Source organism: Callospermophilus lateralis, chromosome X, assembly GCF_048772815.1.
Source record: "Callospermophilus lateralis isolate mCalLat2 chromosome X, mCalLat2.hap1, whole genome shotgun sequence".
NCBI classification, from domain to species: domain Eukaryota; kingdom Metazoa; phylum Chordata; class Mammalia; order Rodentia; family Sciuridae; genus Callospermophilus; species Callospermophilus lateralis.
Genome location: NC_135325.1, coordinates 47,720,372 through 47,737,677, shown reverse-complemented (window position 1 = coordinate 47,737,677; position 17,306 = coordinate 47,720,372). Strand labels below are relative to the sequence as shown.

Sequence of the window (17,306 nt, the reverse complement as noted above, 5' to 3'; positions counted from 1 at the left end):
AACTATATAAAATACATAAATATATTATGTATGTTTAAAAACTCCTCCAAAGGATTGCAAATGATGCCAAATTCTTCTGCTAACAATCCAACCCACAAATCAACATTCTCTTAGTGTTTAACCTGCCATCACTGTATGGAGGGTTTCTACTTCTTGGCTTTTTTCAATGAACTTACATATACATATTTAGTCATAAAATATAGGTTATTATATTGAAGGGTTTCTTTTAACACAAAATTTATATTTCATGTTACATTGTACAATTTTCCCCCTTTAAATTTCACCAATATGGTATAGAAATCTTTCCATGGACTCTGTCCTCTTGCAGTGATTACCTTTTCCTGCTCTGATGTCACTTTATTTCCAATAATTTTATTTTTATTATTAGTTTTTCCTACATATACAAACTTCCATGTAAATTTTATAATTACACATGTCAAAATCTACAAAAAGCCTTAATTGTAGTTGTTTGAATTATTAGACTAAAATAGCATATTGGACTTTCCCAAAATGAACATGGTTTATTCCCCATATATCATGCCATTTTGTAAAATTTTAACATTTTTTTAATATAACTTTATTTATTTTTATGTGGTGCTGAAGACAGAACCCAGTGCCTCAAATGTACTCAGTGAGTGCTCTACCACTAAGCCATAACCTCAGCTTTATATTTTTTCTTAAGTTTATTCTGAGGCATATTATACTTTTCACACTATGGTGAGAGCTTTTTCTATTAAACATACTGCGTTTTATAGTGGCACCTTACATTTAACTGGTTTTGGAGTCTTCAAATAATGGATTTTTCTTGCTGAAATTTTTACCTCTAAATGATTTTTTTTTTTTTTTTTGTGATGCTGAGGATTGAACCCAGGGCCTTGTGCATGTGAGGCAAGCACTCTACCAACTGAGATATATATCCATAGCCCCTAAATGATTTTTTAAAATTGTGTCTTATTGCATAGATTAAGGAAAGTTGTTTAGTGTATCTCTGCTCTGCATGCTTATTTATCTGTGTAATAATAGAAATATTGTTGTGCGGATTTTTTTAACATATAAAAGTCTTTTAATAATTCCATCCTTTTCTTAGTTATAAATTTATCAGGAAGACTTCAAATAAATCAAGTGAATTTATAGATTTCCTGATATGTAACTATTCCAGTTATCCTGGATTAAACCACATTTTTAGTATACTGATAAATTTCAATTATTTCCATTCATTTAGAACTTGTAGCTCTGAATTTATAGGTGATACATGCTTTATACTCCTCGACTTTTAACATATACATACACATATACACACATACATGTTATTTCAATACAGAAGTAAATAAACAGGATGAAGGGGTAGAAAGAAATGGAATTTCTGGTTGGGGAAGAGGTATAAACTTCTATACCCTCATGGGCTTCTTAGATTAATATCTCCTACATATCATATGAAATCAAAATTTATTATCAAAAAACAGAAAGCTGGAATCATTCAAAATAAATAAAATATAAACATTACCCAAAGATTAGCTCTGGCAAAAAATGCTCAATGGACAGATTATTTTACAGGTGAATATTCTTAACAGTATAGTATATTTTTAACAGCTAAGGAACAGCTAATTCTAAGATTACAATTACTTCCTCCAAACATAGAAAAGATGGAAATCCTCTCAATTCATTTTATTAAGGGACCATAATATTGATACCAAAATGACAGAAAAAAACTGATAATATAGGAGTGATGACAGCAAAATGACAGACTAGGAAGGTAAGGGCCTCAATTCTCTACAGAAATATTAAAAATCAACAACTGAAGACTTGATAAAATAACTTTATAGTATATCTGGAAAACAGTTAAAGGTCTACATAACCAATATAATGCCCCCCCAAAAAAATCAATTTAAAACTACATTAAAAGCAGTAGAAAATTTTATGGCATTTTACTCACCATTGCCCCATCCCCTCCTTGATATGACATGGTACACTCTGGAGGAAACATTGGCCCATCTCCTAATTCCCTTCTTAAAACCAGAGGGAAAGAGCAGACCTTATTTATAATATTCTAATCTGTGTGGAGACTACTTGGAGGACTGCTCTCTGTTTCACCTAAGAACTCAGATGAAGAAACTCAGCATAATTCCAATCTCAGGCTGAAAAAAGCCATGAAATGTGTTGGACACTACTTGTGAAAGCTGCGGGGGACTAAAGACACACATATGCCCAGGGCAAGAGATTACGGGAAGAGTAGTACAATAGAACATCTATGGCCCTCATGAGAAACTGAGGTGAGAGTCTTGGAAATTAAGATATTTTAAAGCAGTTTTTCATATGGGGGAATTGAAAAATACACGTGCATAGTACCACGTAAGATGCATACTAAGAAAATAATTTAGAAGACTTTAAGCCTTCATCTTGGGCTGATCCCAAGTCTTGGAAAACATACTGCTAATTGGCATGGGAGGGTCTTCCCAGGCACAGAGACAGTCTGCAAAAACTGAAAGTGGTGACCATTCTTTTCAAATATACAATTTTCAATAATACAAGACATAGAAACAGGAAACGTGCCCAATTCAAATGAAAATCAAGGGGGCTGGGGATATAGCTCAGTTAGTAGAGTGCTTGCCTAGCATGCACAGGCCCTGGGTTCAATCCCCAAAACCACAGAACAAAACAAAACAAAAAACAGGAAAAAAATCAAGTGGCAGAAACCATCCCTGAGGAAGATATAGCCTTTCAATGTAGTACAAAGCAAAGACTTTAAAATCACTATCTTAAATATGCTCAATGAACTAAAAAAGAACAAACACCTAAAGGAAATCAGTAATGATACAATGAACAAAACAAGATTATCAACAAAGAGAAATCATTTTTTAAAAGGAACCACACAGAAATTCTGGTACTAAAAAATTAATAACTGGATTAAAAAATTCAGCCTGGCATGGTGACACATGACTGTAATCTGAGAGACTTGGGTGGCAATTCCAATCTTTGACCCTAACCAAAAGACTTGAAAAGATTATGTCCACACAAATGCTTGTACAAATGTTTACAAGTGCATTATTCATAATAGCCAAAAAAGTTGGAAATAACCCAAATATCCATTTGATGAATGCCTAAATGAGTCATGTCCATACCATGTAATTCTATTTATTCTATTGATTTCCTTCAAGAATGAAGGAAAATACTAGCTCTCCAGCCATTTTGACAGCTGCTCTTAGTTGGGGGCCATCCTGCATCTAAGGCAGGAAGATGGTGGCCTCAAAAAAGATGAAAAAGTCTTTGGAGTTGATCAACTCTAGGCTCTAGCTTGTTATAAAAAGTGGAAAGTATGTACTGGGGTACAAGCAGACTCTGAAGATGATCAGACAGGGCAAAGCGAAATTGGTCATCCTTGCCATCAATTGCCCAAATTTGAGGAAATCTGAGTTCTATGCCATGTTGGCCAAAACTGGTGTCCATCACTACAGTGGCAATAATATTGAATTGGGCACAGCATGCAGAAAATACTACAGAGTGAGCACATTGATCCAGTTGATTCTGATATCATTAGAAGCATTCCAGAACAGACTGGTGAAAAGTAAAACATGAAAAATTTTTCTTTAATAAAACTTGGCAGAACTTGTTTTTTAAAAAAAAGAATGAAGGAAAATAATTAAAACAAATAGAAATGAGCAGGGATGGACTTTTAAAACATTACATACTATGTGAAAGAAGCCAGTCACAAAAGGCTAAAAATGTTATCATTTAATTTATGTAAAATGTCTAGAATAAGCAAATTCATAGAGAATGTAGATTAGGGTTTGCCTACAGCTGGGTGGAGTGAATAAAATAGAGAGTCACTGCTAAAAGAAATGTGGTTTCCTGTTGGGGTGATAAAAATTCTATAATTGATAGCTATATGATTGCACAACTCCATGAATATACTCAAAATCATTTAGTTGTACATTTCAAGTGGGTGGATGGTATGATATATGAATTGTATCTCTCCTCACCATCCTGTGAAAGAACTCAGACTTGCTATACACAGAAGAGAGAAATCAAAACTATATCCTATATTTATATTCCAGTAAACCCTACCTATAGAAAGTCATATTTCCATGGTTTCCTGGTTTTTGTATAATCACCTCTCAATTATTTGCCCTAAATTTCTTCACCTAATTAAGGCTCTTCATTTTGTCAACATGTAAGTTTTGGCAAGGTTCAAGGGATATAGGAGGCCAAGATCTTCATTTATAGGATCTTAGAATCTTAGACTAGTTTGGTCACTATACAAATAGGGAAATAGAGTCCTACACTGAGGAAGACACCAGCCCCAGACCACAAAATATGTTAGAGCTGTGAGTGGTTCCTAGGACACCATGATGGCTATGTAAGTATCTGTCTACATGTAGTGCTAGGCAGCAGTAAGAGACTGACAAGGCTTTAGGTACTGTGAATACAGTTTGGGAAACAAATCATTGAGAAAGTATTCTCACATCTGGGTATTAGGGGATACGGTAGGAGAGAGGAATGCCCTATATACTTTCGTAAAAGACACTGGTGCCCCCTCTGGCCTAATGTTTGAGGGCACATGATATGGTATTAACACCCAGGCTCATGACTCCCATGGAATCAAGGTGGAGGATGGTTTGCAATTTGGATATTCAGCTGCCCACTACTCTCCAACTAAGATCTGTCTTATTTTCTTTCCTGTCAGTCTCTTTCTTCCATTCAGTATGCTGGGCTGTATAATCAACTTAGGTGTCTAATTACACAGCTATAACTTAATTGGCCCTTGCTGTTGGTTGCTATGGTGATGCAGCCAGGAGCTCTGTTCACTAAGATTAAAAGGAAACCTGAGGTGGGAGGGGACAACATGGGGACAGGGGTGAGGCTGAAATAAAAATACTTTAATAATTCCTCTTGGTGATTAAAATTCCATTTTAAACTCACATTGCCTACTCTATCTCTATGAAATTAGAGTCTTAATCAGGATAAAAGGCTTTCAATGGAGACAACTCCAGGGTAAAGATAAGGCTTCACATACTTAGAATACATGGTGGTCTCAGAGAAAGGCTTTGAAAAAGATACAAAGAAGGATAAAAACAGGATCCTTGTTTATAAGGGTCTTACTTTCAGTCAAGGTCAATCCAGACCTCAATAGCACCTTCCAATGTATTTTTGAGGCCCTTTTGCATATTTTTGATAACTTCATTTGTAGACTAATTTTAGATCTATGGAAAAAAAATCCCAGATAATAGGTCCCATATAGCCCACATCACTTTTTTGTTATAAATATCTTCTATTAGTATACTTTTTTAACAATAAATGAGGAAATATTGATATATTATTATCAATTAAAGCTCATATTTTGAGATTTTCTTTGTATTTGATGTATTTCATTTTTAATTGATAAAATGCTTTGACATATGATGTAATGACTAAATCAAGCTATTTAACATTAAGTATTACATTACATATTATTTTTTCTATGGTGAGAATACTTTAAATCTACTCTCAGCAATTTTTATGTATATAATATATTATTAGTGATAGTCACCATGACATACAATAGACCTCTTGAAATTATTCCTGTCTTACTGAAATTTTATATCCTTTGACTAACTATGGAATCAATATAAGTGTTCACTGATGAATGAATGGATAAAGGAAATGTGGTATATATGCACAATGGAATACTATTCAACCTTAACAAAGAAGAAAATACTGTCATTTGTGATAACATGAAGTAACCTTTTTTCTGTTCCATGATCTCATCTAGGATGCCCATTACATCATGTGCCTTTAAGCTCCTTCGGCTGTGAAAGTTTGCAGACTTTCCTTGTCTTTGATGATTTTAGCAGTTTTGAAGATTCCTGGCCAAATGTTTTGCAGACTGTCTCTCATTTGCTATTTTTCTGTTTTTCTCTTGAATATATGAGGATTATGAGATTGGGGATGGAGGACCACAGAGGGAAAGTGCCACTCTCATATCGCATCAAGGATACTTACTATCAATATGATTTATCACTCTTGATGATGACCTTAACAAACTGGCTAGCACAGTGCTTCTTAAATTTCTCCCTCCAAAGTAAATTTCTTCCCTCTTTCTATACTGTACTCTTTGGAAGGAAGTCACAATGTATGGCCCATATTTAAGGACTGGGGAGTTATGCTTTTCTACTTAAGAGGGCCCAGTATCCTTACAATTATTTAGAATTCTTCTGCATGGTAAATTTCTCTCTTCTAATCAATTTATTTTTTCATTCAACAATTCATTTATACCATTATGAATTCATGGGAAATAACCTTTATATTCTTACTCAAATCATTGGAGCTTTGTCAATTTTGAGCCCTTTAAGTTGGCTGCTGTGTCCCTTTAACATATCTCATCATTGTAGGATTTTGTTTGGTTTGGGTTAGGTTAGGCTCTTTTTTTTCCCCCCCAGTACTTCCTTACTTTCTCATACAACAGCATGGTCCACATTCATCTGATATATTTCCTAACTCAGTAGTTGAATTTGCCATTTCTTCAAGGAGCTCTTGTTCCTTTAAGTGAAGTATAGTTTTAGAAACTAAGATCTAATGGCTAGGTGTGCTGATTACAACTGGGACAGCATTGCTTCTAGGTGCTCTCAGTTGCCAAACCATGGAAGTACATACTTGTATATCAATTCCCCTATATGCAAAAATCTATAAATGTTACTATATATAACCATATGTATATAAATAAGCACATAAATGGTAGTTTGCTCACAGAGAGAGCTAAATAAAGTGTTAATTATCATCATTATTTTGCGGACCTATGATTTAAGTAGTTTATACACCTTTGCTTCTCTCTCTCTCTCTCTCTCTCTCTCTCTCTCTTTCTTTCTTATTAGAGACAAGGTCTCACTGAGTTGCTTAGTGCCTCACTTTTGCTGAGGCTGGCTTTGAACTCGCTATCCTCCTGTCTCAGCCTCCTGAGCCTCTGGAATTACAGGCGTGTGCCACTGAACTCAGGACTTTTGCTTATTTTTAATGTAAATTGACAACAAAAAATAAAAAACAAAATCCCATGCAAATGAGGATCTATGAATATTCCAAGAAAAAACAAATTGTGAATCTATCACTTCTACAAGTGCCACCTAATACAATAGTAAGCTCTGAAGTTTTCCAGAGAGAATAAAGATGCCTAAGAGAAGGACAACTATACATATTGCTTGTTGATAATCCTCATCATGAATAATCAGATTAAAGTAGCTTCTTTATTTCCTGAGTACTTCATGTTTATCAAAAAAACCTTCTATAATAGGTTTCAGTAGAGACCCACCCATGAACAATCACATGAATGGAAATAAAACATCTATTTTTCCAACTATCATCCATCCAGGCACTAGATGCCACAGGAATCAAAATGTTGGAATCTGTCTAAAATACAATTATTAAAATTTCATAGGAAACCATTCAGTATTCATCAGTGCCTAAATACTAAATTAAATATTTGCTAGTTTTTAACATTATATAGCATACATTAAGTTTTTTCTCAGTTTTCAAGGAAAATATTGAGATTCAGAACTTTCAGTTTTTAAAAGTAATCCTAAATTCTCAAAAGGATATTATTACTGGGCCAATAGAAATGAATAGCTTTGTAATTCTTCATTTGTGAATAAATTACCCTTATCAGGATTTTGCCAGTTTGGTCTGCCACTAGCCACAGGTGAATGTACCATTTGTATTATATCTTCTCTTTTTTTAGTTAGGAGACCATAGCATCTCATTGTTTTTTAATTGTCCACTGGACCACTGTACATGAGATACTGAATGCTCTAATTTCTGTATCTGAAAATATGTAAATCTTCTGATGAAGCCATTTCTCTAAGTTATATATATATTAAAACAAAGTCAAGGTCTAAAGGCAAGGATTAGGTAAAAATTCCTTCAAAATGATAACAAAAGTCTAAATACCATTAAATACTTAAAAGATAGAAATTAGAAATCCCCACAGCAACAATACTTATTAGCCTAGAAAATAATTGTCTGATACAAGGTCTTATTAATGTAATCAAGTGACATATAATTAAATGAGCTTATCCCCATTAAAAAGTTGTAAGAGAGAAAGAGAGATGTTAACTATTGATAAAACAATAAAGCACAAATAAACTTGACTTTAAGAGTACACTATTGGGCTGGGGATTTAGCTCAGTGGTAGAGGGCTTGCCTAGCATGAGTGAGGCACTAGGTTTGATCCTCAGCACCACATAAAAAATAAAGAAATAAAATAGAGGCATTCTTGTCCATCTACAACTAAAAAAAAAATTTAAAAGAGTACACTATTACTTTTCAGGCATTGAGAGAAAAAACAGATGTCAAAGCATAAAAGTAAATGAAGACTTAGTTACTACCCCAGCACAAATAAAATCAGATGCTAAACAAATGCTTAAGTGCACTTTGTGAAGATGATAGGATAGCATATGTTTTTAAAACTACCCTAGGGGCTAGGGGTCTGTTCCAGTGATAAAGTGCTTGTCCAGCATGTTTGAGGCCCTGGGTTCCATCCCCAGTACCACCAAACAAACAAAACCTGCACTTTGAAAAAACATGTCAAATATAATAAATTAACTTCAAAAACAATCCAAGGACCTAGTAAGATTAAATGGCAATAAATACTAGGACTTTTCATAAATATTCTGGTCCTCTTTCTCGTTCTGGGCACATAGTGGGATTGTATACTAGAATTCTACCCCGATCCCTTGAAATTATGTGTGGTCATGCAACTTGCTTTGGCCAAAGCAATCTGAGCAGTAATAGCCTGCTGGAGCTATTGATACTGGCAGATACTGGCAGAAGTTCTTAGAGTAAGTGTGTACCTCATCACATTCTCTTTGTCTTTCTTCCCTTACAACAGTCAAGGCTCCAGAATAAGGTTTCCCCATCAGTCTGGATTCTGAAGTGAAGAAGACACAGAGCAGACCCTCCACACAAACCTCAATGGACATTAAGTATGAATGATAAATATAATCAATTTTATCTTTAACCTCCTAGAATTTGGGGATTGGTTTTTACTATAGCAAAACAGTCTACATATAGAAAACACCAGAAAGAAGAGCAGGTGTTTTCTTTTTAGTGTTGAACCTAGGGTTGCTTTACCACTGAGCTACATTCCCAGATCTTTCTTATTTTTTTATTTTTAGACAGGGTCTCACCTAGTTGCTGAGGGTCTTGCTAAGTTGCTGAGGCTGACCTCAAACTTGCAATCCCCATGTCTCAGCTTCCCAAGTCACTAGAATTCCGAGTATGTCACCCCAAAAGCATTTAAGATGATAGCAGAGATAAGGTATAAGTATGTACTACTTGAAAAACTATACTCAGATAGAAATGGATTTATGCAACAAAAATAATAGTAGAGAATGACAGGAATTCTGACAACAGTGTCAGAGCCTTTAAATGGTAAATATGTAATAGCAAAAATTAAAAACAGTAGAAATATTTAAATTGAGGAAATTTCCAAGAAAGTAGAGCAAAATGGCAAAGAGATAATTAGAGAGAAAATGAAATTAATCCAAGAAAACCAGTATGTGAAAAATGTGGATTCCAGAAAGAAATAGAAAAATGATCAAAGAAACAACTCAAAATTTCCCAGAAATAAAAGGCATTAGTTTCCATACTAAAAAGTTCTATTGAATGGCCAAAACAATGAATGAATGAATGAATGAAACTCATGTTTTTTGTGTGCCAATACTGTGGATTGAACCCAAGGGCATTTTGCCACTGAACTATATCCCCAGCCTTTTTTAAAAAAATTATTTTTTAAATTTTGAGACAAGGTCTCTCTAAGTTGCCGATGCAGGTCTTGAACTTGGAATACTCCTGCCTCAGCCTTCTGAATTGCTGGGATTATTGTCGTGCACATTGTGCCTGGCTGGACCCACTTTTGAAAGGAGAGAGAAAGAGTAAGAGTCACAAGAAATGAATTTTTATGTTTTTATTAGTGCATTATAATTATACATAATATTGGGGTTTATTTCATTGGGGTTCATTTTGACATAAACATACATGCATGGAATATAATTTATTCCATGTCAGTCCCTAGTCCTTCCTCTATCCCCTCCTCCCTCCCCCATTCCTCTATCTATACTCTACTACTCTTACTTCTATTTATCATTACTTTTTTAAAAATTATTGCTTTATACATAAACATAAAAATGAAATTCACTGTGGCATATTCATCTATGTACATAGCATAATTTGATTCCATCATTCCTCCAGTTTCCTGTCCCTCCTTCCTCCCCCTTTATGCCCTTCCTCTACTCTACTTGTTCCCCTTTTAATTTTGTTGAGTATGGAGGTAGTGATCACACCAGCTCACCTTTAATACAATTCTAGGTCCCCTCCAATCTTTGGTGTGCTTAGGTACCTGCTAGCTTTCTGTTGGGCCAGAGGAGATGGTCTCTAATTATGACTTAGCAGCCCAGTTACTCTGTTAAGGCATGTAGTCTTGTGTAGCTTTGTGCATTCAGCACTGTCAAATCCATTATGGGCTACCCCATGTATATTTCAGAGTATACAAGGTATGGTAGTCCAAGGTAGAGGTATTATAGTCTGTTTAATATGGCATTGGATGGTCTGTGGTGGGGGTGGGGTAAGGCTGCTGCCCTCCTTGGAGTGCGCAGGATACAGGTCAGTGGGCTTGTATCTAAGCTCACTAGTTGGTGGCTAGTGTTTGTGAGTTGCTCCTCTGTAAGCCCCTTTGTGGGATATAGTGTCATTGTATATGCAACAGATTCTCTACTGGCTTCTTGGAATTATCCTCAGGAATTGCCTTCTGTGGGTCTGTACATCTAAATGAGAATTGAATTAACTGGAAATTCTCAGACTAGCAGCTGTGGATCATCCTAGAGGTGCTGCGGCACAGAAGCTACTTCCCCAGTTGCTATGGATTTCTCACCGTGGTTTCTTGTTTGTCAGCCCAGGGCCCATGCCTGCATGCTTAGAGAGTGCTGTGATGCATCTGCTAACTGTTTCTATTATGTGCGAGGGCACAGGATGCAGGGTTCATGGCTGTGATGCTGACTGCTATGGAAAGCTGTGCACCTGCTCCCCTCCACAGGGCCTTTTTAAAAGTGGCATAGAGTTGGTGGCCATCTGCAAGCGTGGGACCTGTGATTTCAGGCTCTCTGCGGGTGTTCTGTTTTGCAGAAGCTTCCAACCTGTCTGATGTAGATCACTGGAGTACTGTCCCTGTGACTGAAATGGAGAATCTGTTGCCCTGCCTGTGTCTGAATTCCTACTGCCCATGGTTGTGAATTGCAGGCACCTGCTCCCCTCTGCTGGGTCTTCTTCAAGGCGGGCGGCACTATGTAAGCATTTGGTAGCTGGCTGAAACTGTGAGAACTGTGGGTGTAGACTCTCTGTGGGTCATCTGTAGACCTTGGCTGGTACAGCTCACTGTGGTTTTACCCATCACTGGGATGGAGACAGGATGTCAATTGGTCTGCCATCACCTGAGCTCCTGCTGAGACTGTGTGAAGCACCAGATTGGGGATAACATTCCCTAGGAGTGATTAGCTCTCGGGTCAACTAGTTTTGGTAACCTTCAGCTAGCAGCAATCCCTCTACAATTTCCTTCTAGACAGATTACTGAGACAACCTGTTTCAGAGGCATTCCCTTTGGTTTCATTCATTATTATCTGTAGGTGGGTAAAAGTTGTATTGATTTAATTTGGATCTGTACATCTCTGGGTAGACTGGCTAGCTATGCACTCTACAAAATGACAGCCCTGCCAGGCGCAGCTTTCAGTCAACAGTTTGAGTTAAACTGCATGATCTCCTTCACTATCTTTGCTGCTCCTGTCCCATTTCGATTTGGTCTGCTTTTCTTTCCAGCTGTTGCTAAGGAAGTGAGCTTATGTGCTTTTCCTCTCCCTCATTCTCTCTTTATTACCCCTCTCCCTAACCCCAAACAGAGGTCAAGGAATTCTGTCCTTATTTTCTGCTACAGTAACCAAACTCCAAGTCCTATCAAGTCTCAAACTGTCCAGTATTGAGTCACCCACCTCTCTCTCTGGAGATCTGTTCTTTCACTGCTTCCTTTCTGGGCTGTGGATGGCTTGAGGGTTGCTGTCTAGATCCACTCTGCTATCTTCATTTCCATGAAATGAATTTTTTTTTTAATAACAAGAGGTTTATACTCCACTGTAAGGATTTTGCTTTTATTCTAAGAAAAGTGGGAAGTTACTGTGGAAGAAGTACAAGAGTCTGTTTAATGCAAAGTGGGTCGATCTGTTGCATTTGCTAATACTAACTTTCTTTCCCTCATACTCCACCAACAGTTGAATGACTGATATATTAAAGTATCAGAATCAAGAAAATGTGAAGAACTTCTACAAACCACTAATAAAAAGACAAATAACCCAATAGAAAAATGGGAAAAACTTGAAAAAAAAAGCATTTCACACAAGAAGAAACACTATAAAACATATGGAATTAAACTCTCCTTAGTGATCTGAGAAAAGTAAATCATGATTAAAATGATATGCCATTTTGCATACATTTAACAAAAACTAATGTGGTAATTCCAAATGTGGGAGAGGATGTGGATCACTAGGTTCTCTTCTACATTACTGGTAGGACTGTAAGTTTATACAAAGTTTTTTGAAAACAATTTGATATTAGTTTCCAGAATTGAACATTGACATTCACATATATATGAACTAGCAATTCCTCTTCTTACAAAAGAAACCTTTTAATATATAGGGAAGGAGTCAATAATAAGGAGATATATATATTACTATTTGTAAAAACCAAAACTTTAAAATAACAAATTCCCAAAACAGAATAATTCATAACAAAATATGGTAAATTTGTATAATGGAATAATATACAACAATGTGAAGGAATGAAATAGAACTACATGCAGCAACATAGATTGATAATAGTAAAATAACACTATGTGAGAAAACTAAGCCCTGAAAAATACATAGCACAATATTCTTTTTAAGCGAATTACTTAATTTAAAAAATGCAAAATTATACAATATAAATTTTAAGCTTAGATATTAAACTTTAAAAAAGAATAATAATCAAAAAATTCATGACAGTAGTTAGCTCCAGGGATGAAGCAAAGAGACAGAATGAGGGAACAACATAGAGTAAATGTTAAAGTTACCAAGTGGTTGAGATATACATACCTATACATATATATGTGTATGCATATGCGTGTGTGTCTGTATGTATGTGTGTATGTGTGTGTGTGTGTGTGTGTGTGTGTGTGTGTGTGAACTTGAGGAAGAAAAAAGCCTCCACTGATTTTTCAAGAATTGGTTTGACACTGTTGGAAGCTTGCCTGCTATTCACAGCAAAGTCTTATTATTCTCCTGGTGGACATAAACAATTTCATAAAATACCAACATCAGACAAGGTCAATCTGAGACTATGAAAAAGTAAAATTAAACAAGACTACTCTTTAAATTTTTCTAAGCACAAACAAAAACTATGCCATTTTACAATCTTCAAAATATGAAAATGTCTTCTTCTCAGCTAAAATAAGTAACTCCCACTCTTAACCAACTACAATATTAGCCTCACAAACTTGTCCTTCCCTTTAGATAAGTTATTGAGATACCCAATCACAGAATAATCTCCATTTCTTTTTTTTAAATTTTTTGTATTTGTAGATGGACAGAATGCTTTTATTTTATTTGTTTATTTTTATGTGGTGCAGAGGATTGAACCCAATGAATGCCTCATGCATGCTAGGCAAGCACCCTGCCACTGAGCTATAGCCCCAGCCCCTAATCTCCATTTCTTAATAGCATCAAATCCAGAGTTAAATAGCATCAAATTCTTTTTTTGTTTTGATACTGAGGATTGAACTCAGAGTCTCTTGACCACTGAGCCACATCCTCAGCCCTATTTTGTATTCTATTTAGACACAGGGTCTCACTGAGTTGCTTAGTGCCTCGCTTTTTGCTGAGGCTGGCTTTGAACTCATGATCCTCCCACCTCAGCCTCCCAAATTGCTGTGATTATAGGTGTGCAATGCCATGACCAGCTTCTTCCTTAAACCCACCCCCAATCACCTAGAACAAGCCCATGTCCTGTTATGAATATCTGCTGAATGAGATAACACCACCCATGCTGCAATGAGTAATAAACTCAACATGTTCAACTATAGATGTACTCCTGGTGTTAGGCTAGAGGATACTAATTAATTAATTAAGACATTCTAAAAGCCAGTCATGGTGGTACACACCTGTAGTTCCAGCTACTTGGGAAGCTGAGGCAGGAGGATGGATTGAGTCCAGGAGTTTGAGATCAGCCTGAGCAACATAGTGAGACCCTGTCTTAAAAAACAAAAAAATGTGTGGAGTGACTGGGAATGTAGCCCAGTGATAGAATCTGTGCTGAATATGGCCCTGGGTTCTATCCCCAACACACAAAAACAAAAGCAGTGGTGGAGCTCAGGAAAAATTGGAGGCTTTAGCCCTATTGAGTTATTTATCTCTATCTGATTTTTCTAACTAAAAATTCTCTCCCTTTAACATTGTTTGAATTTTTTCATGTGTACTGGGTAAAAAGGAGGAAGACTAGGGCCCTGAAGGTGAGGCATGGAGGAGTCTAACTACAAATTCAGTCTATTAGAGAAAAAAAGTCAAAGAAGGAAGCACTTATAAGAGTAGCAGCAGCACCAAGAATATCAACTGTCCTTGAAAATGACCTCATGACTCACGGAATGGCTTTAGGTCTTGGAAAGACTTTGTAGTAGACCAAGCTATTACTTTAATGACCAACTCCTTCTCTGTCCTCTTATCCAATATCTCCAACTTTCAGGAATTATTTTTTAGTATGGTTAGAAAAGAAGCAAGCTGCATTGTTCACTTAAGGGGTTGAAGAAAAGAGAACAGTACAGGACTTCTATCAATTTGACCATCAATTTTTTTTGTCTTCTGTTTTCAAGGCTGTCTTTCTTTTCTTATTCATTTGTTTTTTTATTATTAGAGCTTTACAGTTATATACAGTAGTTAGGTTCATCCCCATAAACTCATACACGCATGGAATTTGATTTCAGTTCATGATCCCCCCTTTTCCCTTTCCATCTTCCCTAACGTCTTCCCTCCCCTCCCCTGTTCTCCTTCCTCGACTCTACTACATTTCCTTACACTCATCTATTTATTTCAAAGTTGTCCTGTGAGGTTCACTAAGCAAAAGGAAAAAAAGGGGATCTGAAGATAAAGCAGGAAAAGCTGTAGGCATGGAGGGGCACAGCTTCAAATGAAAAAATCATATATATTTCTTCACTTTGACAGCACATATGCTAAAATAATAAAACAATAGACAGTGCTCCTATGTAAGAAAAACAAACAAATTTGAGAAGTGTCTTAGTTTGCTAGACCTGTCACAACAAAATACCAGAGACTGGGTGACTTAAACAACAGAATTTTATTTGCTCACAGTTCTGGAGGACAGAGATCCAGATGTTGGTAGGTTTGTTTTTTTCTGAGTCCTCTTTTCATGGCTTGCAGATGTCCAGTTTTCAACTGTGCTCAAACATGGTCATTCTTCTATGCACATGCATGTGTGTATCCTAATCTCCTGTTCTTTTAAGGACACAGTTCTCTATCCTTTTTTAATTAAATTTAAATTGTTAGCTATTCTTTTATAAGGAGAAATGAACAAGGTCAGAAAGAACTAGGAGGGGAGAACTGGAATGAAATAGTGTGGGGATTGGACAGTGAATTTTTCCCCCTAAGAAATGAGCCATTAAAGAGTCATTGTGTGTTGGCTCAACCAAGGATGGGTCAATATTAAAGGGCCTGGGGTAAGCAGAAAAACTTAACTAACTTTAGTCAAATCAAGGGAGCAGGTATATTGTCCTGATTTGTCAGCGAGTACAGTTTATCTAATCCTTGGGAGGCAAAGAATGGGAATTTGGAGGGTCTGCGTCCGTAGGTAAACAAGGAGGTCTTATCCAAGTAACAGGGAGAGGGTGGTTCTTTGCAATATTTCCTAGAAAACAAAAAAGTGAAAGTATTTCTTAATTGGCCCTGTTTTCCAGGAGCACAGGACTTGGGTAAAATTAAACATTGTAAGTCCCTGCTTTTGTTCAACATGAATGATATTCATTGCTGGGTAATTCGGGGTCTCCAAGCATTTCTCCAGACTTCCTTAGCAGTGTACCCAGCAGCTTGTTCAGGGAGCAATCCAGCCCATCATGCATTGCCTGCTGCAGTGACATGTTCTTTGAGGTAAGGTATATCAAGTGGCTGGTAAAATGATGAACTAGAGGAATGAGAGAGACTTAATACAAGGAGATTGAATAAAGAGCTTGTTTTAATAATCTGGATGGAAAAGATAATAACAGGTGACATTTACTTAACACTTACTTTGTACCAGACACCACTATCATATATTGCACCCTGTTCTAATTATATTAAAAGTATAACTTCTGAGGATGGGGAGATTACCGAGGAGGAACAGGAGTTTGGGGCTGATCATTAAAGCACCTGCCTGGACCTTTGCAAGTCTTTCCAAGAACTAAAGCCTCTCTATGAATACTGAGGTTATTTTCACTGATAATTGGTTTCTTGGAGTTGCTGCTGTTCTCACAATTGATTCTTTAGTCTACTTTCTTCTTTCACAGTCCAGAGTCCTGTTTTAAAATTCTTTTATTAGATATGGTGGCTTGTTTTTTATTTGTTTGTTTTTAACAAATTTATTGAGGTATAATTTATATACCATAATATCCTCCCACTTTAACTGTATGATTCAATAGTATACTTGTGAACTTGTGCAACCATCAACACTATCTAAATTTAGAATATTTCCGTTATCCCAGAAAGATCCCTACTGCTCATTTACATCCACTGCATATTCTCATTGCCAGCCCTGAGCAATCATTTGATGCTTCTATTGACTATAGATTGGCCTCTTCTCGATTTCCTGGAGGCCCATGCTGGCCTCCAACTCAATGCTCCTGCTTCAGACTCCCAAGCAGCTGGTACTAAAGCATGTGCTACCATGCCTGCTCTTCTGGAATGTTTTTTGTTTTGTTTGTTTGGGTTTTTGTTTTTGTGTTTTGGTACCCAGGATTGAACCCAGGGGCACTTAATTACTGAGCCACATCCCCAGCCCTTTTACTTATTTAATTTATTTATTTATTTAGAGACAGATTCTCACTAAGGTGTTCAGGGCCTTGCTAAATTGCTGAGGCTTGCTTTGAATTTGCCATCCTCCTGCCTCAGCTTCTCAAGCAGCTGGAATTACAGTCTTCTGGATATTTTTAAATGTAATAACACAATATGTGATCGTTATTGTCTGGCTTCCCAGATGCCTTTTCAATTTGGAGCTAAAACTCTCCTGAG

At 36.4% G+C, this 17,306-nt stretch overlaps 1 long non-coding RNA gene and 1 pseudogene across 9 annotated transcripts in view; one reads left to right on the top strand and one right to left on the bottom strand.

The window, feature by feature from the left end:
• Positions 1-17,306, bottom strand: part of LOC143638457 (uncharacterized) — an 83,413-nt gene that overhangs the window by 30,037 nt on the left and 36,070 nt on the right. For 6 of the 9 annotated variants that reach the window (XR_013154613.1, XR_013154616.1, XR_013154617.1 and 3 more), the window contains one exon: positions 15,366-15,951. The exons of 1 other annotated variant lie outside the window; for it this stretch is intronic. This is a non-coding gene — a long non-coding RNA (uncharacterized LOC143638457). 2 more of the 9 variants (XR_013154618.1, XR_013154620.1) reach the window with 2 other exon arrangements.
• Positions 3,235-3,566, top strand: LOC143639284 (large ribosomal subunit protein eL30 pseudogene; annotated as a pseudogene).